This window comes from Anomaloglossus baeobatrachus, chromosome 1, assembly GCF_048569485.1.
Source record: "Anomaloglossus baeobatrachus isolate aAnoBae1 chromosome 1, aAnoBae1.hap1, whole genome shotgun sequence".
Lineage (NCBI taxonomy): Eukaryota > Metazoa > Chordata > Amphibia > Anura > Aromobatidae > Anomaloglossus > Anomaloglossus baeobatrachus.
This window is the reverse complement of record NC_134353.1, coordinates 825,462,421-825,489,383: the sequence shown is the minus strand read 5'-3', so window position 1 is coordinate 825,489,383 and position 26,963 is coordinate 825,462,421.

Genomic DNA, 26,963 nt, shown 5'->3' with positions numbered 1-26,963 from the left:
CTTGACGAACGGGGCCCCTCCGTGGGTGGCGCGGGGAAGGCCCTTGACGCAAGGTGCCCCCATGGGTTATTCTCTGCAGCATAAGTAAGTGCTCCATATGCCGAGATAACCCATTGGGACCCCCAAGTGTCAGAGCTTGGGAGCGGGGGTGGCCCTTGACGAACGGGGCCCCTCCGTGGGTGGCGCGGGGAAGGCCCTTGACGCAAGGTGCCCCCATGGGTTATTCTCTGCAGCATAAGTAAGTGCTCCATATGCCGAGATAACCCATTGGGACCCCCAAGTGTCAGAGCTTGGGAGCGGGGGTGGCCCTTGACGAACGGGGCCCCTCCGTGGGTGGCGCGGGGAGCAGGGGTGGCCCCTGACGCACGGGGCCCCCATGGGTTGTTCTCTGCAGCACAGAGTATTTGAGGAGAGCCATCAGATTCAGTAAATCTGACCCCTGTTCCTTCCTCTCTCGCAGTGTAATGGTTGGAATCCTAACAAGATGTTCAACTTCAATGAGGACAACTACGGGGTGAAGACGAGGTGCGACAGCAGCCTGTCCTCATACACGTGAGTAATGATCCTTGTGCCCGGTGTCTTTCGTCACCCTCGGTGAAGCTGCTTTGTTCCTTCATTATGTGGTTGTTTTTTTTTTAACCCCTTCATGACCCTTGACGGATCTATCCGTCATGGAGCGTGTGAGGATAGTCCCCGCCCCCCTGCCGTGGGCAGGTCGCGGCGATCCGCGCACATATCAGCTGTTTTCAACAGCTGACATGTGTGCCTGCATGTTCCGTGTGGAATCGCATTCCACCCGGAACATTTAACCCCTTACGTCTCGCTGCCAAAGTTTGGCAGCGAGATTTATATGCGTGCGGCCATTGCTTTTACTTACTGCCGACCCCACCGGAAGTCACGTGCGTGATCACGTGACTTTCGGTGGTTGCCATGGTAGCACAGGGTCATGTGATGACACCAGTAGCTAACATGAGTCACTTCCTCTCAGTGCCGGCATAATGCCAGCACGGAGAGTAAAGCAGCGTATCTGCAGTTCTCAGCTCTGTAGCTGAGAGCTACAGACAGGGAAGAGCGATCGGATTGCTGATCGCTATAGCCCCCTAGGGGGACTAGTAAAATAATAAAAAAAAGTTTTCAAAAAGAAATAAAAAACCAAAAAACCTAAAAGTTCAAATCACCCCCCTTTCGCCCCATTAGGGTTAAAAAAATAAAAGATATACACATATTTGGTATTGCCGCGTTCAGAAATGCCCGATCTATCAAAATATAAAATCAATTAATCTGATCAGTAAACGGCGTAGCGGCAAAAAAAATCCAAACGCCAAAATTACGTTTTTTGTTTGCCGCACGTTTTGCGCAGAATGCAATAACAGGCGATCAAAACGTAGCATCTGCGCAAAGATTGTACCATTAGAAACGTCAGCTCGAGACGCAAAAAATAAGCTGTCACTGAGCCATAGATTCAGAAAAATGAGAACGCTACAGGTTTCGGAAAATGGCGCAAAACGTGCGTCACTTTTATTGGACAAACTTGAGATTTTTTTTTAACCCCTTAGATACAAGTAAACCTATACATGTTTGGTGTCTACAAACTCGCACCGACCTCAGGCATCACAATAACACATCAGTTTTACCATAAAGTGAACACGGTGAATAAAACCTCCCAAAAACTATTGTGCGATCACACTTTTTTTGCGTTTTTTCCACACTTGGAATTTTTTTGCTATTTTTCCAGTACACTATATGGTAAAACTTATGGTTTCATTTAAAAGTACAACTCGTCCCTCAAAAAACAAGCCCTCGTATGGCAAGATTGACAGAAAAATAAAAATGTTACGGCTCTCGGAAGAAGGGGAGCAAAAAACAAAACCGCAAAAATGGAAAATGCCCGGGAGCTGAAGGGGTTAAACATTAGTTTTTTATTAGAATATTGAATGTCTTCTGCTTCAGTTCAGTAGTTTCCAGAAATTGACTTTCTTCCCTTTGTTGTCCGTTGCAGATAAGTTCACGGATTCACCCATCGCCATGAACTCCAAGGTGAACGGGGACCACAATGACAAGGTGCTGATGCGCTGGGACGGAGGAGAAAGCAGCAGCGTCGACTATGACCTGGACTCTGATATGGTAAGTGCTCCATAAGCCGAAACAACCCATCGGGACCCCCGAGTGTCAGAGCTTGGGAGCGGGGGTGGCCCTTGACGAACGGGGCCCCTCCGTGGGTGGCGCGGGGAGCGGGGGTGGCCCTTGACGAACGGGGCCCCTCCGTGGGTGGCGCGGGGAAGGCCCTTGACACAAGGGGCCCCCATGGGTTATTCTCTGCAGCATAAGTAAGTGTTCCATATGCCGAGATAACCCATTGGAACCCCCAAGTGTCAGAGCTTGGGAGCGGGGGTGGCCCTTGACGAACGGGGCCCCTCCGTGGGTGGCGCGGGGAAGGCCCTTGACGCAAGGTGCCCCCATGGGTTATTCTCTGCAGAATAAGTAAGTGCTCCATATGCCGAGATAACCCATTGGGACCCCCAAGTGTCAGAGCTTGGGAGCGGGGGTGGCCCTTGACGAACGGGGCCCCTCCGTGGGTGGCGCGGGGAGCGGGGGTGGCCCTTGACGAACGGGGCCCCTCCGTGGGTGGCGCGGGGAAGGCCCTTGACGCAAGGTGCCCCCATGGGTTATTCTCTGCAGCATAAGTAAGTGCTCCATATGCCGAGATAACCCATTGGGACCCCCAAGTGTCAGAGCTTGGGAGCGGGGGTGGCCCTTGACGAACGGGGCCCCTCCGTGGGTGGTGCGGGGAAGGCCCTTGACGCAAGGTGCCCCCATGGGTTATTCTCTGCAGCATAAGTAAGTGCTCCATATGCCGAGATAACCCATTGGGACCCCCAAGTGTCAGAGCTTGGGAGCGGGGGTGGCCCTTGACGAACGGGGCCCCTCCGTGGGTGGCGCGGGGAAGGCCCTTGACGCAAGGTGCCCCCATGGGTTATTCTCTGCAGCATAAGTAAGTGCTCCATATGCCGAGATAAGCCATTGGGACCCCCACGTGTCAGAGCTTGGGAGCGGGGGTGGCCCTTGACGAACGGGGCCCCTCCGTGGGTGGCGCGGGGAAGGCCCTTGACGCAAGGTGCCCCCATGGGTTATTCTCTGCAGCATAAGTAAGTGCTCTATATGCCGAGATAACCCATTGGGACCCCCAAGTGTCAGAGCTTGGGAGCGGGGGTGGCCCTTGACGAACGGGGCCCCTCCGTGGGTGGCGCGGGGAAGGCCCTTGACGCAAGGTGCCCCCATGGGTTATTCTCTGCAGCATAAGTAAGTGCTCCATATGCCGAGATAACCCATTGGGACCCCCAAGTGTCAGAGCTTGGGAGCGGGGGTGGCCCTTGACGAACGGGGCCCCTCCGTGGGTGGCGCGGGGAAGGCCCTTGACGCAAGGTGCCCCCATGGGTTATTCTCTGCAGCATAAGTAAGTGCTCCATATGCCGAGATAACCCATTGGGACCCCCAAGTGTCAGAGCTTGGGAGCGGGGGTGGCCCTTGACGAACGGGGCCTTTCCGTGGGTGGCGCGGGGAAGGCCCTTGACGCAAGGTGCCCCCATGGGTTATTCTCTGCAGCATAAGTAAGTGCTCCATATGCCGAGATAACCCATTGGGACCCCCAAGTGTCAGAGCTTGGGAGCGGGGGTGGCCCTTGACGAACGGGGCCCCTCCGTGGGTGGCGCGGGGAGCAGGGGTGGCCCCTGACGCACGGGGCCCCCATGGGTTGTTCTCTGCAGCATAGAGTATTTGAGGAGAGCCATCAGATTCAGTAAATCTGACCCCTTTTCCTTCCTCTCTCGCAGTGTAATGGTTGGAATCCTAACAAGATGTTCAACTTCAATGAGGACAACTACGGGGTGAAGACGACGTGCGACAGCAGCCTGTCCTCATACACGTGAGTCATGATCTTTGTGCCCGGTGTCTTTCGTCACCCTCGGTGAAGCTGCTTTGTTCCTTCATTATGTGGTTGGTTTTTTTTTAACCCCTTCATGACCCTTGACGGATCTATCCGTCATGGAGCGTGTGAGGATAGTCCCCGCCCCCCTGCCGTGGGCAGGTCGCGGCGATCCGCGCACATATCAGCTGTTTTCAACAGCTGACATGTGTGCCTGCATGTTCCGAGTGGAATCGCATTCCACCCGGAACATTTAACCCCTTACGTCTCGCTGCCAAAGTCTGGCAGTGAGATTTATATGCGTGCGGCCATTGCTTTTACTTACTGCTGACCCCACCGGAAGTCATGTGCGTGATCACGTGACTTTCGGTGGTTGCCATGGTAGCACAGGGTCATGTGATGACACCAGTAGCTAACATGAGTCACTTCCTCTCAGTGCCGGCATAATGCCAGCACGGAGAGTAAAGCAGCGTATCTGCAGTTCTCAGCTCTGTAGCTGAGAGCTACAGATAGGGCAGAGCGATCGGATTGCTGATCGCTATAGCCCCCTAGGGGGACTAGTAAAATAATAAAAAAAAGTTTTCAAAAAGAAATAAAAAACCAAAAAACCTAAAAGTTCAAATCCACCCCCCTTTCGCCCCATTAGGGTTAAAAAAATAAAAAATATACACATATTTGGTATTGCCGCGTTCAGAAATGCCCGATCTATCAAAATATAAAATCAATTAATCTGATCAGTAAACGGCGTAGCGGCAAAAAAAATCCAAACGCCAAAATTACGTTTTTTGTTTGCCGCACGTTTTGCGCAGAATGCAATAACAGGCGATCAAAACGTAGCATCTGCGCAAAGATTGTACCATTAGAAACGTCAGCTCGAGACGCAAAAAATAAGCTGTCACTGAGCCATAGATTCAGAAAAATGAGAACGCTACAGGTTTCGGAAAATGGCGCAAAACGTGCGTCACTTTTATTGGACAAACTTGAGATTTTTTTTTAACCCCTTAGATACAAGTAAACCTATACATGTTTGGTGTCTACAAACTCGCACCGACCTCAGGCATCACAATAACACATCAGTTTTACCATAAAGTGAACACGGTGAATAAAACCTCCCAAAAACTATTGTGCGATCACACTTTTTTTGCGTTTTTTCCACACTTGGAATTTTTTTGCTATTTTTCCAGTACACTATATGGTAAAACTTATGGTTTCATTTAAAAGTACAACTCGTCCCTCAAAAAACAAGCCCTCGTATGGCAAGATTGACAGAAAAATAAAAATGTTACGGCTCTCGGAAGAAGGGGAGCAAAAAACAAAACCGCAAAAATGGAAAATGCCCGGGAGCTGAAGGGGTTAAACATTAGTTTTTTATTAGAATATTGAATGTCTTCTGCTTCAGTTCAGTAGTTTCCAGAAATTGACTTTCTTCCCTTTGTTGTCTGTTGCAGATAAGTTCACGGATTCACCCATCGCCATGAACTCCAAGGTGAACGGGGACCACAATGACAAGGTGCTGATGCGCTGGGACGGAGGAGAAAGCAGCAGCGTCGACTATGACCTGGACTCTGATATGGTAAGTGCTCCATAAGCCGAAACAACCCATCGGGACCCCCGAGTGTCAGAGCTTGGGAGCGGGGGTGGCCCTTGACGAACGGGGCCCCTCCGTGGGTGGCGCGGGGAGCGGGGGTGGCCCTTGACGAACGGGGCCCCTCCGTGGGTGGCGCGGGGAAGGCCCTTGACACAAGGGGCCCCCATGGGTTATTCTCTGCAGCATAAGTAAGTGTTCCATATGCCGAGATAACCCATTGGAACCCCCAAGTGTCAGAGCTTGGGAGCGGGGGTGGCCCTTGACGAACGGGGCCCCTCCGTGGGTGGCGCGGGGAAGGCCCTTGACGCAAGGTGCCCCCATGGGTTATTCTCTGCAGAATAAGTAAGTGCTCCATATGCCGAGATAACCCATTGGGACCCCCAAGTGTCAGAGCTTGGGAGCGGGGGTGGCCCTTGACGAACGGGGCCCCTCCGTGGGTGGCGCGGGGAGCGGGGGTGGCCCTTGACGAACGGGGCCCCTCCGTGGGTGGCGCGGGGAAGGCCCTTGACGCAAGGTGCCCCCATGGGTTATTCTCTGCAGCATAAGTAAGTGCTCCATATGCCGAGATAACCCATTGGGACCCCCAAGTGTCAGAGCTTGGGAGCGGGGGTGGCCCTTGACGAACGGGGCCCCTCCGTGGGTGGCGCGGGGAAGGCCCTTGACGCAAGGTGCCCCCATGGGTTATTCTCTGCAGCATAAGTAAGTGCTCCATATGCCGAGATAACCCATTGGGACCCCCAAGTGTCAGAGCTTGGGAGCGGGGGTGGCCCTTGACGAACGGGGCCCCTCCGTGGGTGGCGCGGGGAAGGCCCTTGACGCAAGGTGCCCCCATGGGTTATTCTCTGCAGCATAAGTAAGTGCTCCATATGCCGAGATAAGCCATTGGGACCCCCACGTGTCAGAGCTTGGGAGCGGGGGTGGCCCTTGACGAACGGGGCCCCTCCGTGGGTGGCGCGGGGAAGGCCCTTGACGCAAGGTGCCCCCATGGGTTATTCTCTGCAGCATAAGTAAGTGCTCTATATGCCGAGATAACCCATTGGGACCCCCAAGTGTCAGAGCTTGGGAGCGGGGGTGGCCCTTGACGAACGGGGCCCCTCCGTGGGTGGCGCGGGGAAGGCCCTTGACGCAAGGTGCCCCCATGGGTTATTCTCTGCAGCATAAGTAAGTGCTCCATATGCCGAGATAACCCATTGGGACCCCCAAGTGTCAGAGCTTGGGAGCGGGGGTGGCCCTTGACGAACGGGGCCCCTCCGTGGGTGGCGCGGGGAAGGCCCTTGACGCAAGGTGCCCCCATGGGTTATTCTCTGCAGCATAAGTAAGTGCTCCATATGCCGAGATAACCCATTGGGACCCCCAAGTGTCAGAGCTTGGGAGCGGGGGTGGCCCTTGACGAACGGGGCCCCTCCGTGGGTGGCGCGGGGAGCAGGGGTGGCCCCTGACGCACGGGGCCCCCATGGGTTGTTCTCTGCAGCACAGAGTATTTGAGGAGAGCCATCAGATTCAGTAAATCTGACCCCTGTTCCTTCCTCTCTCGCAGTGTAATGGTTGGAATCCTAACAAGATGTTCAACTTCAATGAGGACAACTACGGGGTGAAGACGAGGTGCGACAGCAGCCTGTCCTCATACACGTGAGTAATGATCCTTGTGCCCGGTGTCTTTCGTCACCCTCGGTGAAGCTGCTTTGTTCCTTCATTATGTGGTTGTTTTTTTTTTAACCCCTTCATGACCCTTGACGGATCTATCCGTCATGGAGCGTGTGAGGATAGTCCCCGCCCCCCTGCCGTGGGCAGGTCGCGGCGATCCGCGCACATATCAGCTGTTTTCAACAGCTGACATGTGTGCCTGCATGTTCCGTGTGGAATCGCATTCCACCCGGAACATTTAACCCCTTACGTCTCGCTGCCAAAGTTTGGCAGCGAGATTTATATGCGTGCGGCCATTGCTTTTACTTACTGCCGACCCCACCGGAAGTCACGTGCGTGATCACGTGACTTTCGGTGGTTGCCATGGTAGCACAGGGTCATGTGATGACACCAGTAGCTAACATGAGTCACTTCCTCTCAGTGCCGGCATAATGCCAGCACGGAGAGTAAAGCAGCGTATCTGCAGTTCTCAGCTCTGTAGCTGAGAGCTACAGACAGGGAAGAGCGATCGGATTGCTGATCGCTATAGCCCCCTAGGGGGACTAGTAAAATAATAAAAAAAAGTTTTCAAAAAGAAATAAAAAACCAAAAAACCTAAAAGTTCAAATCACCCCCCTTTCGCCCCATTAGGGTTAAAAAAATAAAAGATATACACATATTTGGTATTGCCGCGTTCAGAAATGCCCGATCTATCAAAATATAAAATCAATTAATCTGATCAGTAAACGGCGTAGCGGCAAAAAAAATCCAAACGCCAAAATTACGTTTTTTGTTTGCCGCACGTTTTGCGCAGAATGCAATAACAGGCGATCAAAACGTAGCATCTGCGCAAAGATTGTACCATTAGAAACGTCAGCTCGAGACGCAAAAAATAAGCTGTCACTGAGCCATAGATTCAGAAAAATGAGAACGCTACAGGTTTCGGAAAATGGCGCAAAACGTGCGTCACTTTTATTGGACAAACTTGAGATTTTTTTTTAACCCCTTAGATACAAGTAAACCTATACATGTTTGGTGTCTACAAACTCGCACCGACCTCAGGCATCACAATAACACATCAGTTTTACCATAAAGTGAACACGGTGAATAAAACCTCCCAAAAACTATTGTGCGATCACACTTTTTTTGCGTTTTTTCCACACTTGGAATTTTTTTGCTATTTTTCCAGTACACTATATGGTAAAACTTATGGTTTCATTTAAAAGTACAACTCGTCCCTCAAAAAACAAGCCCTCGTATGGCAAGATTGACAGAAAAATAAAAATGTTACGGCTCTCGGAAGAAGGGGAGCAAAAAACAAAACCGCAAAAATGGAAAATGCCCGGGAGCTGAAGGGGTTAAACATTAGTTTTTTATTAGAATATTGAATGTCTTCTGCTTCAGTTCAGTAGTTTCCAGAAATTGACTTTCTTCCCTTTGTTGTCCGTTGCAGATAAGTTCACGGATTCACCCATCGCCATGAACTCCAAGGTGAACGGGGACCACAATGACAAGGTGCTGATGCGCTGGGACGGAGGAGAAAGCAGCAGCGTCGACTATGACCTGGACTCTGATATGGTAAGTGCTCCATAAGCCGAAACAACCCATCGGGACCCCCGAGTGTCAGAGCTTGGGAGCGGGGGTGGCCCTTGACGAACGGGGCCCCTCCGTGGGTGGCGCGGGGAGCGGGGGTGGCCCTTGACGAACGGGGCCCCTCCGTGGGTGGCGCGGGGAAGGCCCTTGACACAAGGGGCCCCCATGGGTTATTCTCTGCAGCATAAGTAAGTGTTCCATATGCCGAGATAACCCATTGGAACCCCCAAGTGTCAGAGCTTGGGAGCGGGGGTGGCCCTTGACGAACGGGGCCCCTCCGTGGGTGGCGCGGGGAAGGCCCTTGACGCAAGGTGCCCCCATGGGTTATTCTCTGCAGAATAAGTAAGTGCTCCATATGCCGAGATAACCCATTGGGACCCCCAAGTGTCAGAGCTTGGGAGCGGGGGTGGCCCTTGACGAACGGGGCCCCTCCGTGGGTGGCGCGGGGAGCGGGGGTGGCCCTTGACGAACGGGGCCCCTCCGTGGGTGGCGCGGGGAAGGCCCTTGACGCAAGGTGCCCCCATGGGTTATTCTCTGCAGCATAAGTAAGTGCTCCATATGCCGAGATAACCCATTGGGACCCCCAAGTGTCAGAGCTTGGGAGCGGGGGTGGCCCTTGACGAACGGGGCCCCTCCGTGGGTGGCGCGGGGAAGGCCCTTGACGCAAGGTGCCCCCATGGGTTATTCTCTGCAGCATAAGTAAGTGCTCCATATGCCGAGATAACCCATTGGGACCCCCAAGTGTCAGAGCTTGGGAGCGGGGGTGGCCCTTGACGAACGGGGCCCCTCCGTGGGTGGCGCGGGGAAGGCCCTTGACGCAAGGTGCCCCCATGGGTTATTCTCTGCAGCATAAGTAAGTGCTCCATATGCCGAGATAAGCCATTGGGACCCCCACGTGTCAGAGCTTGGGAGCGGGGGTGGCCCTTGACGAACGGGGCCCCTCCGTGGGTGGCGCGGGGAAGGCCCTTGACGCAAGGTGCCCCCATGGGTTATTCTCTGCAGCATAAGTAAGTGCTCTATATGCCGAGATAACCCATTGGGACCCCCAAGTGTCAGAGCTTGGGAGCGGGGGTGGCCCTTGACGAACGGGGCCCCTCCGTGGGTGGCGCGGGGAAGGCCCTTGACGCAAGGTGCCCCCATGGGTTATTCTCTGCAGCATAAGTAAGTGCTCCATATGCCGAGATAACCCATTGGGACCCCCAAGTGTCAGAGCTTGGGAGCGGGGGTGGCCCTTGACGAACGGGGCCCCTCCGTGGGTGGCGCGGGGAAGGCCCTTGACGCAAGGTGCCCCCATGGGTTATTCTCTGCAGCATAAGTAAGTGCTCCATATGCCGAGATAACCCATTGGGACCCCCAAGTGTCAGAGCTTGGGAGCGGGGGTGGCCCTTGACGAACGGGGCCCCTCCGTGGGTGGCGCGGGGAGCAGGGGTGGCCCCTGACGCACGGGGCCCCCATGGGTTGTTCTCTGCAGCACAGAGTATTTGAGGAGAGCCATCAGATTCAGTAAATCTGACCCCTGTTCCTTCCTCTCTCGCAGTGTAATGGTTGGAATCCTAACAAGATGTTCAACTTCAATGAGGACAACTACGGGGTGAAGACGAGGTGCGACAGCAGCCTGTCCTCATACACGTGAGTAATGATCCTTGTGCCCGGTGTCTTTCGTCACCCTCGGTGAAGCTGCTTTGTTCCTTCATTATGTGGTTGTTTTTTTTTTAACCCCTTCATGACCCTTGACGGATCTATCCGTCATGGAGCGTGTGAGGATAGTCCCCGCCCCCCTGCCGTGGGCAGGTCGCGGCGATCCGCGCACATATCAGCTGTTTTCAACAGCTGACATGTGTGCCTGCATGTTCCGTGTGGAATCGCATTCCACCCGGAACATTTAACCCCTTACGTCTCGCTGCCAAAGTTTGGCAGCGAGATTTATATGCGTGCGGCCATTGCTTTTACTTACTGCCGACCCCACCGGAAGTCACGTGCGTGATCACGTGACTTTCGGTGGTTGCCATGGTAGCACAGGGTCATGTGATGACACCAGTAGCTAACATGAGTCACTTCCTCTCAGTGCCGGCATAATGCCAGCACGGAGAGTAAAGCAGCGTATCTGCAGTTCTCAGCTCTGTAGCTGAGAGCTACAGACAGGGAAGAGCGATCGGATTGCTGATCGCTATAGCCCCCTAGGGGGACTAGTAAAATAATAAAAAAAAGTTTTCAAAAAGAAATAAAAAACCAAAAAACCTAAAAGTTCAAATCACCCCCCTTTCGCCCCATTAGGGTTAAAAAAATAAAAGATATACACATATTTGGTATTGCCGCGTTCAGAAATGCCCGATCTATCAAAATATAAAATCAATTAATCTGATCAGTAAACGGCGTAGCGGCAAAAAAAATCCAAACGCCAAAATTACGTTTTTTGTTTGCCGCACGTTTTGCGCAGAATGCAATAACAGGCGATCAAAACGTAGCATCTGCGCAAAGATTGTACCATTAGAAACGTCAGCTCGAGACGCAAAAAATAAGCTGTCACTGAGCCATAGATTCAGAAAAATGAGAACGCTACAGGTTTCGGAAAATGGCGCAAAACGTGCGTCACTTTTATTGGACAAACTTGAGATTTTTTTTTAACCCCTTAGATACAAGTAAACCTATACATGTTTGGTGTCTACAAACTCGCACCGACCTCAGGCATCACAATAACACATCAGTTTTACCATAAAGTGAACACGGTGAATAAAACCTCCCAAAAACTATTGTGCGATCACACTTTTTTTGCGTTTTTTCCACACTTGGAATTTTTTTGCTATTTTTCCAGTACACTATATGGTAAAACTTATGGTTTCATTTAAAAGTACAACTCGTCCCTCAAAAAACAAGCCCTCGTATGGCAAGATTGACAGAAAAATAAAAATGTTACGGCTCTCGGAAGAAGGGGAGCAAAAAACAAAACCGCAAAAATGGAAAATGCCCGGGAGCTGAAGGGGTTAAACATTAGTTTTTTATTAGAATATTGAATGTCTTCTGCTTCAGTTCAGTAGTTTCCAGAAATTGACTTTCTTCCCTTTGTTGTCCGTTGCAGATAAGTTCACGGATTCACCCATCGCCATGAACTCCAAGGTGAACGGGGACCACAATGACAAGGTGCTGATGCGCTGGGACGGAGGAGAAAGCAGCAGCGTCGACTATGACCTGGACTCTGATATGGTAAGTGCTCCATAAGCCGAAACAACCCATCGGGACCCCCGAGTGTCAGAGCTTGGGAGCGGGGGTGGCCCTTGACGAACGGGGCCCCTCCGTGGGTGGCGCGGGGAGCGGGGGTGGCCCTTGACGAACGGGGCCCCTCCGTGGGTGGCGCGGGGAAGGCCCTTGACACAAGGGGCCCCCATGGGTTATTCTCTGCAGCATAAGTAAGTGTTCCATATGCCGAGATAACCCATTGGAACCCCCAAGTGTCAGAGCTTGGGAGCGGGGGTGGCCCTTGACGAACGGGGCCCCTCCGTGGGTGGCGCGGGGAAGGCCCTTGACGCAAGGTGCCCCCATGGGTTATTCTCTGCAGAATAAGTAAGTGCTCCATATGCCGAGATAACCCATTGGGACCCCCAAGTGTCAGAGCTTGGGAGCGGGGGTGGCCCTTGACGAACGGGGCCCCTCCGTGGGTGGCGCGGGGAGCGGGGGTGGCCCTTGACGAACGGGGCCCCTCCGTGGGTGGCGCGGGGAAGGCCCTTGACGCAAGGTGCCCCCATGGGTTATTCTCTGCAGCATAAGTAAGTGCTCCATATGCCGAGATAACCCATTGGGACCCCCAAGTGTCAGAGCTTGGGAGCGGGGGTGGCCCTTGACGAACGGGGCCCCTCCGTGGGTGGCGCGGGGAAGGCCCTTGACGCAAGGTGCCCCCATGGGTTATTCTCTGCAGCATAAGTAAGTGCTCCATATGCCGAGATAACCCATTGGGACCCCCAAGTGTCAGAGCTTGGGAGCGGGGGTGGCCCTTGACGAACGGGGCCCCTCCGTGGGTGGCGCGGGGAAGGCCCTTGACGCAAGGTGCCCCCATGGGTTATTCTCTGCAGCATAAGTAAGTGCTCCATATGCCGAGATAAGCCATTGGGACCCCCACGTGTCAGAGCTTGGGAGCGGGGGTGGCCCTTGACGAACGGGGCCCCTCCGTGGGTGGCGCGGGGAAGGCCCTTGACGCAAGGTGCCCCCATGGGTTATTCTCTGCAGCATAAGTAAGTGCTCTATATGCCGAGATAACCCATTGGGACCCCCAAGTGTCAGAGCTTGGGAGCGGGGGTGGCCCTTGACGAACGGGGCCCCTCCGTGGGTGGCGCGGGGAAGGCCCTTGACGCAAGGTGCCCCCATGGGTTATTCTCTGCAGCATAAGTAAGTGCTCCATATGCCGAGATAACCCATTGGGACCCCCAAGTGTCAGAGCTTGGGAGCGGGGGTGGCCCTTGACGAACGGGGCCCCTCCGTGGGTGGCGCGGGGAAGGCCCTTGACGCAAGGTGCCCCCATGGGTTATTCTCTGCAGCATAAGTAAGTGCTCCATATGCCGAGATAACCCATTGGGACCCCCAAGTGTCAGAGCTTGGGAGCGGGGGTGGCCCTTGACGAACGGGGCCCCTCCGTGGGTGGCGCGGGGAGCAGGGGTGGCCCCTGACGCACGGGGCCCCCATGGGTTGTTCTCTGCAGCACAGAGTATTTGAGGAGAGCCATCAGATTCAGTAAATCTGACCCCTGTTCCTTCCTCTCTCGCAGTGTAATGGTTGGAATCCTAACAAGATGTTCAACTTCAATGAGGACAACTACGGGGTGAAGACGAGGTGCGACAGCAGCCTGTCCTCATACACGTGAGTAATGATCCTTGTGCCCGGTGTCTTTCGTCACCCTCGGTGAAGCTGCTTTGTTCCTTCATTATGTGGTTGTTTTTTTTTTAACCCCTTCATGACCCTTGACGGATCTATCCGTCATGGAGCGTGTGAGGATAGTCCCCGCCCCCCTGCCGTGGGCAGGTCGCGGCGATCCGCGCACATATCAGCTGTTTTCAACAGCTGACATGTGTGCCTGCATGTTCCGTGTGGAATCGCATTCCACCCGGAACATTTAACCCCTTACGTCTCGCTGCCAAAGTTTGGCAGCGAGATTTATATGCGTGCGGCCATTGCTTTTACTTACTGCCGACCCCACCGGAAGTCACGTGCGTGATCACGTGACTTTCGGTGGTTGCCATGGTAGCACAGGGTCATGTGATGACACCAGTAGCTAACATGAGTCACTTCCTCTCAGTGCCGGCATAATGCCAGCACGGAGAGTAAAGCAGCGTATCTGCAGTTCTCAGCTCTGTAGCTGAGAGCTACAGACAGGGAAGAGCGATCGGATTGCTGATCGCTATAGCCCCCTAGGGGGACTAGTAAAATAATAAAAAAAAGTTTTCAAAAAGAAATAAAAAACCAAAAAACCTAAAAGTTCAAATCACCCCCCTTTCGCCCCATTAGGGTTAAAAAAATAAAAGATATACACATATTTGGTATTGCCGCGTTCAGAAATGCCCGATCTATCAAAATATAAAATCAATTAATCTGATCAGTAAACGGCGTAGCGGCAAAAAAAATCCAAACGCCAAAATTACGTTTCTTCGGCGCTCCATTGGGAGACCCAGACGATTGGGTGTATAGCTACTGCCTCCGGAGGCCACACAAAGCATTACACTAAAAAGTGTAAGGCCCCTCCCCTTCTGGCTATACACCCCCAGTGGGATCACTGGCTCACCAGTTTTCTGCTTTGTGCGAAGGAGGTCAGACATCCACGCATAGCTCCACTGTTTTTAGTCAGCAGCAGCTGCTGACTATGTCGGATGGAAGAAAAGTGGGCCCATATGGGGCCCCCAGCATGCTCCCTTCTCACCCCACTTTTGTCGGGTGTTTGTTAACCCCTTAACGACCTTGGACGTACTGAGTACGTCATGGTGACATGGTGCTAAAGGACCCATGACGTACTCAGTACGTCCTGGCGAAATCGCGGTCCCGGAGCCCCGGGGAGTGAAATTTATTTACTTAAACGGTGGATTCGGGAAGGAGGGGACCTCTGCCTGACGTCAGGAGGGGTGGTGCCTCCTCCCCGAACCTACAGAGGCTGTGATTGGCTGACGAACGCCGCTCAGCCAATTACAGCCACTGTAATGTTCCAGCCATTGAAAATGGCTGGAACATTGAAATCCAGCCCTGATCAGTGCTGCTGTAGCACTGGCCATTGGCTGGAGCTGGGTGATCGATGCTTCACCCGCCCCCAGCTCTGATTGGAGAGACCGGTCTTGTGACCGCTCTCTCCAATCAATGTGGATCTGCGGCCTGTGACCGTCCCTGGAAGCCGAAGCTCTGCGGGTGCCCATCGGTAAGTTGCTGCCCCCGCTCGCCCGCCCCTGTCCCAGCCGCTCGCCCGCCCGCCCGCCCCTGTCCCAGCCGCTCGCCCGCCCGCCCGCCCGCCCCTGTCCCAGCCGCTCGCCCGCCCGCCCGCCCCTGTCCCAGCCGCTCGCCCGCCCCTGTCCCAGCCGCTCGCCCGCCCCTGTCCCAGCCGCTCGCCCGCCCGCCCCTGTCCCAGCCGCTCGCCCGCCCGCCCCTGTCCCAGCCGCTCGCCCGCCCCTGTCCCAGCCGCTCGCCCGCCCCTGTCCCAGCTGCTCGCCCCTGTCTTCGATCGCCCCGCCGCCACGCTCGATTTACCGCTGTCCCCGCCGCCGCTCCGATCCACCGCTGTCCCGGCCGCCGCTCCGATCCACCGCTGTCCCGGCCGCCGCTCCGATCCACCGCTGTCCCGGCCGCCGCTCCGATCCACCGCTGTCCCGGCCGCCGCTCCGATCCACCGCTGTCCCCGCCGCCGCTCCGATCCACCGCTGTCCCCGCCGCCGCTCCGATCCACCGCTGTCCCGGCCGCCGCTCCGATCCACCGCTGTCCCTGCCGCCGCTCCGATCCACCGCTGTCCCTGCCGCCGCTCCGATCCACCGCTGTCCCGGCCGCCGCTCCGATCCACCGCTGTCCCGGCCGCCGCTCCGATCCACCGCTGTCCCGGCCGCCGCTCCGATCCACCGCTGTCCCCGCCGCCGCTCCGATCCACCGCTGTCCCCGCCGCCGCTCCGATCCACCGCTGTCCCGGCCGCCGCTCCGATCCACCGCTGTCCCTGCCGCCGCTCCGATCCACCGCTGTCCCTGCCGCCGCTCCGATCCACCGCTGTCCCGGCCGCCGCTCCGATCCACCGCTGTCCCGGCCGCCGCTCCGATCCACCGCTGTCCCGGCCGCCGCTCCGATCCACCGCTGTCCCGGCCGCCGCTCCGATCCACCGCTGTCCCGGCCGCCGCTCCGATCCACCGCTGTCCCGGCCGCCGCTCCGATCCACCGCTGTCCCGGCCGCCGCTCCGATCCACATGTGGGGGGAGGGTGGCTTGCAGTGCTCCACATGTGGGGGGAGGGTGGCTTGCAGTGCTCCACATGTGGGGGGAGGGTGGCTTGCAGTGCTCCACATGTGGGGGGAGGGTGGCTTGCAGTGCTCCACATGTGGGGGGGGAGGGTGGCTTGCAGTGCTCCACATGTGGGGGGAGGGTGGCTTGCAGTGCTCCACATGTGGGGGGGAGGGTGGCTTGCAGCACATGTGGGGGGGGAGGGTGGCTTGCAGCACATGTGGGGGGAGGGTGGCTTGCAGTGCTCCACATGTGGGGGGGGGTGGCTTGCAGTGCTCCACATGTGGGGGGAGGATGGCTTGCAGTGCTCCACATGTGGGGGGAGGATGGCTTGCAGTGCTCCACATGTGGGGGGGAGGGTGGCTTGCAGTGCTCCACATGTGGGGGGGAGGGTGGCTTGCAGCACATGTGGGGGGGGGAGGGTGGCTTGCAGCACATGTGGGGGGGGAGGGTGGCTTGCAGTGCTGCAAGCCACCCTCCCCCCACATGTGCTGCAAGCCACCCTCCCCCCCCCACATGTGCTGCAAGCCACCCTCCCCCCCCCACATGTGCTGCAAGCCACCCTCCCCCCTCCCCCCTCCATGTTCTGGGGCCCCCCCTCCTCCATGAGCCATCTCTCTCTCCCATCAGACTCTGCCCCCCTCCCCGATCTGCTGCCTGCTCTCTCCCATCCTCTTCATCTACTGCCCCCTCTCACCCTCCTCAATCTGTTGCCTCCTTCATCTGCTGCCTCTTCTGTCTGCTGTGATCCTGCTGCCTAGATCCATCCTGTAAGGTAGGTATCCCCATCTCACCTCCCCCCCCCCATCCTCTGCCGCTCCTCCACCCGCTGCGCCATTTCCCATCATCCATCCGTTGCGCCCTTTCCCATCCTCTGCCGCTCCTCCATCCGCTGCGCCATTTTCCATCTTCCATCCGCTGCGCCCTTTCCCATCCTCTGCCGCTCCTCCATCCGCTGCGCACTTTCCCATCTTCCATCCGCTGCGCCCTTTCTCATCTGCCGCCCCGCCCTCTCGCATCGCATTATCCAGCGCAGTTGCTTGCTTCCAGACTGGAGTGGATGATGCGATGCGAGACTCGTGCATTGCTCTCACGTTTGGCACTGGTCTTAGTGGCAGGCGCTCATATTTTTTTTTTTTTTATTCATTTTTTTTTTTTTTTTACTGATGTCTGTATTTTTTATTTCGCCAAACTAATTTTTTTGTATGGGGGGGGGGGGTCTAGTTTCCAAAATGGGATCACATGTGGGGGAGCTCCATTGTTTAGGCACCTCAGGGGGTCTCCAAATGCAACATGGCGTCTGCTAATAATTCCAACCAATTTTACTGTGAAATGGCGCTCCTTCTCTTCTGAGCCCCGCCGTATGCCCAAACAATTGATTTCCACCACATATGAGGTACCTGTGTACTCAGGAGAAATTGCACAATACATTTTATGGTGCATTTTTTCCTGATACCCTTGTGAAAAAAAAGCTACCTGTTTGAAAAAACAATTTTGTGGTAAAAAAAATAATAAAATATTTTCACGGCTGAACATTACAAACGTTTGTGAAGCCTCCAGGGGTTCAAAGTGCTCACTAAATAGCTAGATAAATTCCATGAGGGGTCTAGTTTCCAAAATGGGATCACATGTGGGGGAGCTCCATTGTTTAGGCACTTCAGGGGGGTCTCCAAATGCAACATGGCGTCCGCTAATAATTCCAACCAATTTTGCTGTGAAATGGCGCTCCTTGCCTGCCGAGTCCTGCTGTGTGCCCAAACATTTGATTTCCACCACATATGGGGTATCTGCGTACTCAGGAGAAAATGCACAATACATTTTATGGTGCATTTTTTCCTGATACCGTTGTGATAAAAAAAGCTACCTGGTTGAAGCAACAGTTTTGTGGTAAAAAAAATTTTTTTTCTTTTCACGGCTCAACGTTATAAACTTCTGTGAAGCCCCCAGGGGATCAAAGTGCACATCAAACATCTAGAAAAAATATTTGAGGGGTCTAGTTTCCAAAATGGGGTCACTTGTGGGGGAGGTCCATTGTTTAGGCACCTCAGGGAGTCTTCAAACCCGACATGGCGTCCGCTAATGAGTGCAGCTAATTTTGCACTCAAAAATTCAAATGGCGCTCCTTGCCTTCCGAGTCCTGCCGTGTGCCCAAACATTTGATTTCCACCACATATGGCGTATCTGCGTACTCAGGAGAAAATGCACAATACATTTTATGGTGCATTTTTTCCTGATACCGTTGTGATAAAAAAAGCTACCTGGTTGAAGCAACAGTTTTGTGGTAAAAAAAATTTTTTTTCTTTTCACGGCTCAACGTTATAAACTTCTGTGAAGCCCCCAGGGGTTCAAAGTGCACATCAAACATCTAGAAAAAATATTTGAGGGGTCTAGTTTCCAAAATGGGGTCACTTGTGGGGGAGCTACATTGTTTAGGCACCTCAGGGAGTCTTCAAACCCGACATGGCGTCCGCTAATGAGTGCAGCTAATTTTGCGTTCAAAAATTCAAATGGTGCTCCTTGCCTTCCGAGTCCTGCCGTGTGCCCAAACATTTGATTTCCACCACATATGAGGTATCTGCGTACTCAGGAGAAAATGCACAATACATTTTATGATGCATTTTTCCTGATACCCTTGTGAAAATACTAATTTTTATGGCTAAAGTAACATTTTTGTGTTAAAAAAGTAAAATTTTCATTTTTTCGTCTACATTGCTTTGGTTGCTGTGAAGCTCCTAAAGGGTTAATAAACTTCTTGGATGTGGTTTTGAGCAGAGTGAGGGGTGCAGATTTTAGAATGGGGTCACTTTTGGGTATTTTCTGTCGCCTAGGTTTCTCAAATCACTCCAAATGTGATGTGGTACCTAAAAATTTTTTTTATGTAAATTTTGTTGGAAAAATGAGAAATTGCTGATGAACTTTGAACCCTTCTAACTTCCTAACGGAATTTTTTTTTTTTTCAAAAATTGCGCTGGTGTAAAGCAGACAAGTGGGAAATGTTATTTAGTAACTATTTTGTGTGACCTATCTCTCAGATTTATGGGCATAAAATTTCAAATTTTGAAAATTGCGAAATTTTCAAAATTTTCGCCAAATTTCCGAAATTTTCACAAATTAACGCAAAACATATCGGCCTAAATTTACTACTGACATGAAGCACAATATGTCACGAAAAAACAATCTCAGAATCGCCAGGATCCGTTGAAGTGTTCCAGAGTTATAACCTGTCAAAGTGACACTGGTCAAAATTGCAAAAAATGGCCGGGTCTTTAAGGTGAAAACAGGCTGGGGGCTGAAGGGGTTAAGGTTGAGGTACCCATTGCGGGTACGGAGGCTGGAGCCCACATGCTGTTTTCCTTCCCCATCCCCCCTCAGGGCTCTGGGCGAAGTGGGATCTTACAGGTCTCCAGGCACTGAGACCGGGCTCTATCCACAGACCCAGAGAACCTGCTGGATATGGAGCTGAGTATCGTCAGGGACAGGGCCCTGCTACATTAAGGTACTCTGTGTCCCCGGGCAAGCGCGCACACACACACCAGCATTGCTGGGAGTGTTAGTGCGCCGGGGTAACAGCGCGGTGCGCTCGTGCTATTATTCACTGCAGCTTAGCTGAGTGAATTTATGTATTGGGAACTGCCGCGCCGGCCGCTGCTGGGTGTTTTTTACATTGTGGCGCGGCTGGGACTTGTGGTGCGCCGGGGACTTCCGCGCTGGCCGTGCACATGGACGGCCGCGCTTATTACTCGAGTCCCCGGCTTTGCGGCCTAGTTTTCGTTTCGTTCCCGCCTCCAGCCCTGCCAGTCAGGGGAGAGGCGGGACGCTGTACAGACAGTCAGCGCAGAGGGCTGGAGTCTGCTTTGCATTCTCCAGCCCCCTTCACTGGACACAGTGGGACGCCAGTTTCCCGCTCTTGTCTGGGGCACGCCCACGGCCCGCCCCTCGTCACACGAGCTGGAGAAGGACGCCGGCAGCCATTCCTGCACGCAGTCCGAGATGGGGAACGGAGACATGCTCTGGGCAACCAACACAGGGCTCTGGCGACCACATACCCGCGTTATAGGCGGGCGGTAAGCAGCACCTGAAGTGCTGACCCCACTAATGCCGAAGTGTCCATTTGTATTTGATGCTTGTATGCTATACACTGCACTGTAGGTCGCTATCTTTGGCTATATGCCCTCCTAGATGGCGAGATAACAGCAGCAAAAAAGCAAGGGTGCTAAGGCACAGGTTTTCTAGGCTGCTTGTATTGCATGTGCTGAAGTGTTCATTTGTACTTATGCTTGTATGTTTTACATTGCACTGTACGGTCGCTACTCTTGGCTATATTCTCCTAGAGGGCTGGACAGCAGCAGCAAAAAAGCATGGGTGCCAAGGCACAGGCTTTATAGGCTGCTTGTATTGCAGGTGCTGAAGTGTTCATTTGTACTGATGCTTGTATGCTATACATTGCACTGTACAGTCGCTACTCTGGGCTATATTCTCTTAGATGGCTGGACAACAGCAGCAAAAAAGCAAGAGTGCCAAGGCACAGGCTTTCTATGCTGCTTGTATTGCATGTGCTGAAGTGTTTATGCTTGTATGCTATACATTGCAGGGATGGATTGAATACAGCAGCAAAAAAGCAACAAGGCTTCCTATGCTGTTTTTCCTGCATGTGATACTGTTCCACCGGCAGGTTCCACTGACCCCCATTGTGTGCAAGCTCCCCTGTAGCACTTGGTCAGCCGGGGTCTCTATTAGAGGTGGCCAAAGGAACCATCCGTGAACCCTGTCCAGGGACAGGGACGGAGTTGCAGTTTCGGCTGATGGATTGTCATGGGATAGAGACTTTGCAGTCCAGACAGGCCATGGGCAATCTTGATTAATGCTCCCTGGCCACCCTCATCTGGAACGTAATCAGTTTCTCCGGGGGGGTCCCAGGCATTCCAGGGTGAAGGCTCTGACACGGACGGCAGTCCCAGACAGCCTAAGCTAGCTCGCTGGGTGCGGCGCTCGGCTTCATCACTGGTCAAGGTCCCAGCAGGAGGACTCTCTGTATGATGAGGCAGACGTAGCTGATCAGGGCTTTGGTCCTGACACCGCTCTCAATCCGGATACACCGGATGGTGACGCCATAGTGAATGATCTTATAGCGTCCATCAATGGAATGTTGGATATTTCTCCCTCAGCTCCCCCATTGGAGGGGTCAGCTTCACAGCAGGAGAAATCCTTTTTCAGTACTCATGCGTATATTGCGTATTTTTCTGGCGCTGACTTCAGAGAAGCAGTTCAGAAACACCACGCTTACCAGATAAGCGTTTTCTCCAAACGTTTTAAGGATACACGTTATCCCTTTCACCTGACGTGGTAAAGCGCTAGACCCAGGGTCCAAAGGTGGATCCCCCAATCTCCAGGCTTACGGCTAGATCCATAGTTGCAGTGAAGATGGGACTTCACTTAAAGATGCCATTGACAGACAGATGGACCTCTGGTTGAAATCTGTTTGTGAAGCTATCAGCGTGTCGGTTGCTCCGGCATTCGCAGCCGTATGGGCACTCTAACCTATTTCAGCTGCGCTTGCGCAGCTGGTCTTGAGCACATGTACATCTGTGCCGCAGGTGGTGTCCTTAACCTCGCAATGTCTGCATTGCGACTTACCCTAGTAATGCTGTCCTGGAGGGACAGTCGAGGTTGGTCCTTCCCAGGCTCGGGCAGGTCCCAATTGTCCTCGTCCAAAAGGGCTCAAAAGGCTCAGAGGGGCTCAGATTCCGGCCGGGCTCAATCACGCCCAAGGAAGGCAGCAGGAGGAACCGCTACCAAGGCGGTCTCCTCATGACTGTCAGCTCTCTCTCTCCGCATCCGCGGTTGGTGGCAGAATCTCCCGCTTGGGGACATTTAACTGCCACAGGTCACAGACCGGTGGGTGAGAGACATTTTGTCTCACGTGTACAGGATAGAGCTCTGTTCTCGTCCTCCGACGCGATTCTTCAGCACTCCCCCCCCCCCCCTCCCCCCACCGAGCCGTTGCTCTTCTGCAGGCAGAAGAAGTGGTAATCCCTGTTCCTCTTCAGGAACAAGACACGGTTTTTTCCTCCAATCTGATTGGGGTGCCAAAAAAGGGGTGGCTCTTTCCGTTCCGTTCTGGACCTAACACTGCTCACCAAGCACGTGAAGGCCAGGCGATTCCGGATGTAACCCTCCGCTCCGTCATTGCCTCAATGTCGCAAGGAGATTTCCTAGCATCAATAGACATCAGGATGCTTATCTCCACGTGCCGATTGCTCCAGAGCACCAGCGTTTGCTACGTTTTCGTTATTGAAGACGAGCATCTTCAGTGCGTAGCCCTGCCCTTCGGTCTGGCGACAGCCCTACGGGTTTTCACCAAGTTCAGGGCAGCAGTGGGAGCAGTCCTGCACTCTCAGGGTCACTCTGTGATCCTTACTGGGACGATCCACTTGTCAAGGCACCCTCTCAAGAGGCATGCCAACGCAGCCTGAACGTGGCGCTGGAGACTCTCCAGAGTTTCGGGTGGATCATCAACTTTTCAAGGTTACATCGGGCACCGACCCAATCGCCGACATATCTGGGCATGGAGTTTCGCACTCTCTCAGCGGTAGTGAAGCTTCCGCTGGACAAGCAGCGTTCACTTACGTTACAGACGGGGGTGCAGTCTCTCCTTCAAGGCCAGTCACACCCCTTAAGACGTCTCATGCAGAGGCAGTCACTTTCGCGCAGTTTCATCTGCGTCCACTTCAATGGGACATGCTTTGCCAATGGGTTGGGGAGTCGACGTCCCTAGACAGGAACGTTTCCCTTCTCAGACGGTCAAGGAGTCCATCCTTCAGATCAATGTTCTGGAAATCTGGGCAGTGTATCTTGCCCTGCAAGCCTTCCAGCAGTGGCTGGAAAGAAAACAGATCCGAATTCAGTCGGACAATTCCACAGCGGTGGCAGACATCGCCCACCAAGGCGGAACACGCATCGCCAAGCCTACCAGGCAATCCGGCGGATTCTGATGTGGGTGGGGGACAGAGCATCCACCATATCCGCAGTTCACATCCCGGGCGTAGGAAATTGGGAAGCAGACTTCCTCAGTCGCCTGGGTATGGACGCAGGGGAATGGCCTCTGCACCCAGAATGGTGTCAGGAAATCTGTAGCCGCTGGGGGATGCCGGACGTCGACCTAATGGCGTCTCGGCACAACAACAAGGTCCCGATTTTCATGGCGCGGTCTCACGAGCAAAGTGCTCTGGCGGCAGGCGCCCTAGTTCAGGATTGGTCGCAGTTCCAGCTACCCTATGTGTTCTACCTCTGGCACTGTTGCCCAGAGTGCTACGCAAGCTTAGCTCCGCTTGCCGCCGCGCCATCCTCGTCGTTCCAGACTGGCCGAGGAGGTCGTGGTTCCCGGATCTGTGGCATCTCACGGTCGGCCAACCGTGGGCACCCTCAGACCGGCCAGACTTACTGTCCCAAGGGCCGTTTTTTCCACTGAATTCTACGGCCCTGATCCTGACTGTGTGGCCATCGAGTCCGAGATCCTAGCGTCTTCAGGATTATCTCAAGTCGTCATTGCCACCATGAGACGGGCTAGGAAGCTGACGTCTGCCAAGATCTACCACAAGACGTGGAAGATATTCTTCTCTTAGCGCTCTGCTCAGGGAGTGTCTCCCTGGACATTTGCATTGCCTACTTTTCCTTCCTTCCTGCAATCTGGTTTGGGAAAAGGTTTGTCGCTCGGCTCCCTTAACGGACGAGTCCCAGCGCTGTCTGTATTCTTTCAGAATCGCATAGTACGACTTCCTCAGGCACGCACGTTCCTGCAGGGGGTTGGTCGCATTGTCCCTCCGTACAAGAGGCCGTTAGACCCATGGGATCTGCACAGGGTACTTATTGCTCTCCAGGAGCCGCCCTTGGGGCCTCTGAGGGATGTTTTTTCACTTTCTCGACTGTCACAGAAAGTGGTTTTTTTGGTAACGGTCACGTCTATTCAGAGAGTGTCCGAGCTAGCAGCGCGGTCATCCAAAGCTCCTTTCCTGGTGTTTCACCAAGACAAGGTAGTGCTGCGCCTGATTCCGGGGTTTCTCCCTAAGGTGGTATCCCCCTTTCATCTCAGTCAGGATATCTCCTTACCTTCCTTTTGTCCTCATCCAGTTCATCAATATGAATTGGATTTGCATTGTTGGATCTGATGAGAGCGCTCAGAATCTACTTTTCCCGCACGGCGCCCCTGCGCCGCTCGGATACACTCTTTATACTTGTCGCTGGTCAGCGCAAAGGGTCGCAGGCTTCCAAAGCCACCCTGGCTCGATGGATCAAGGAACCAATTCTTGAAGCCTACCGTTCTGCTGAGCTTCCGGTTCCATCAGGGCTGAAGGCCCATTCTACCAGAGCCGTGGGTGCGTCCTGGGCATTACGACACCAGGCTACAGCTCAACAGGTGTGCCAGGCAGCTACCTGGTCGAGTCTGCACACTTTCACCAAACATTATCAGGTGCATACCTATGCTTCGGCGGACGCCAGCCTAGGTAGAAGAGTCCTGCAGGCGGCAGTTGCCTCCCCGTAGGGGAGGGCTGTCTTTGCAGCTTTAACATGAGGTATTTCTTTACCCACCCAGGGACAGCTTTTGGACGTCCCAATCGTCTGGGTCTCCCAATGGAGCGCCGAAGAAGAAGGGAATTTTGTTACTTACCGTAAATTCCTTTTCTTCTAGCTCCTATTGGGAGACCCAGCACCCGCCCTGTTGTCCTTCGGGATTTTTGGGTTGGTTTTTCGGGTCCACATGTTGTTCATGTTGAATGGTTTTCAGTTCTCCGATGTTACTTCGGAGTGAATTTGTTTAAACCAATTATTGGCTTTCCTCCTTCTTGCTTTTGCACTAAAACTGGTGAGCCAGTGATCCCACTGGGGGTGTATAGCCAGAAGGGGAGGGGCCTTACACTTTTTAGTGTAATGCTTTGTGTGGCCTCCGGAGGCAGTAGCTATACACCCAATCGTCTGGGTCTCCCAATAGGAGCTAGAAGAAAAGGAATTTACGGTAAGTAACAAAATTCCCTTCTTTTTGTTTGCCGCAAGTTTTGCGCAGAATGCAATAACAGGCGATCAAAACGTAGCATCTGCGCAAAGATTGTACCATTAGAAACGTCAGCTCGAGACGCAAAAAATAAGCTGTCACTGAGCCATAGATTCAGAAAAATGAGAACGCTACAGGTTTCGGAAAATGGCGCAAAACGTGCGTCACTTTTATTGGACAAACTTGAGATTTTTTTTTAACCCCTTAGATACAAGTAAACCTATACATGTTTGGTGTCTACAAACTCGCACCGACCTCAGGCATCACAATAACACATCAGTTTTACCATAAAGTGAACACGGTGAATAAAACCTCCCAAAAACTATTGTGCGATCACACTTTTTTTGCGGTTTTTCCACACTTGGAATTTTTTTGCTATTTTTCCAGTACACTATATGGTAAAACTTATGGTTTCATTTAAAAGTACAACTCGGTCCGCAAAAAACAAGCCCTCGTATGGCAAGATTGACAGAAAAATAAAAATGTTACGGCTCTCGGAAGAAGGGGAGCAAAAAACAAAACCGCAAAAATGGAAAACGCCCGGGAGCTGAAGGGGTTAAACATTAGTTTTTTCTTAGAATATTGAATGTCTTCTGCTTCAGTTCAGTAGTTTCCAGAAATTGACTTTCTTCCCTTTGTTGTCCGTTGCAGATAAGTTCACGGATTCACCCATCGCCATGAACTCCAAGGTGAACGGGGACCACAATGACAAGGTGCTGATGCGCTGGGACGGAGGAGAAAGCAGCAGCGTCGACTATGACCTGGACTCTGATATGGTAAGTGCTCCATAAGCCGAAACAACCCATCGGGACCCCCGAGTGTCAGAGCTTGGGAGCGGGGGTGGCCCTTGACGAACGGGGCCCCTCCGTGGGTGGCGCGGGGAGCGGGGGTGGCCCTTGACGAACGGGGCCCCTCCGTGGGTGGCGCGGGGAAGGCCCTTGACACAAGGGGCCCCCATGGGTTATTCTCTGCAGCATAAGTAAGTGTTCCATATGCCGAGATAACCCATTGGGACCCCCAAGTGTCAGAGCTTGGGAGCGGGGGTGGCCCTTGACGAACGGGGCCCCTCCGTGGGTGGCGCGGGGAAGGCCCTTGATGCAAGGTGCCCCCATGGGTTATTCTCTGCAGAATAAGTAAGTGCTCCATATGCCGAGATAACCCATTGGGACCCCCAAGTGTCAGAGCTTGGGAGCGGGGGTGGCCCTTGACGAACGGGGCCCCTCCGTGGGTGGCGCGGGGAGCGGGGGTGGCCCTTGACGAACAGGGCCCCTCCGTGGGTGGCGCGGGGAAGGCCCTTGACGCAAGGTGCCCCCATGGGTTATTCTCTGCAGCATAAGTAAGTGCTCCATATGCCGAGATAACCCATTGGGACCCCCAAGTGTCAGAGCTTGGGAGCGGGGGTGGCCCTTGACGAACGGGGCCCCTCCGTGGGTGGCGCGGGGAAGGCCCTTGACGCAAGGTGCCCCCATGGGTTATTCTCTGCAGCATAAGTAAGTGCTCCATATGCCGAGATAACCCATTGGGACCCCCAAGTGTCAGAGCTTGGGAGCGGGGGTGGCCCTTGACGAACGGGGCCCCTCCGTGGGTGGCGCGGGGAAGGCCCTTGACGCAAGGTGCCCCCATGGGTTATTCTCTGCAGCATAAGTAAGTGCTCCATATGCCGAGATAACCCATTGGGACCCCCAAGTGTCAGAGCTTGGGAGTGGGGGTGGCCCTTGACGAACGGGGCCCCTCCGTGGGTGGCGCG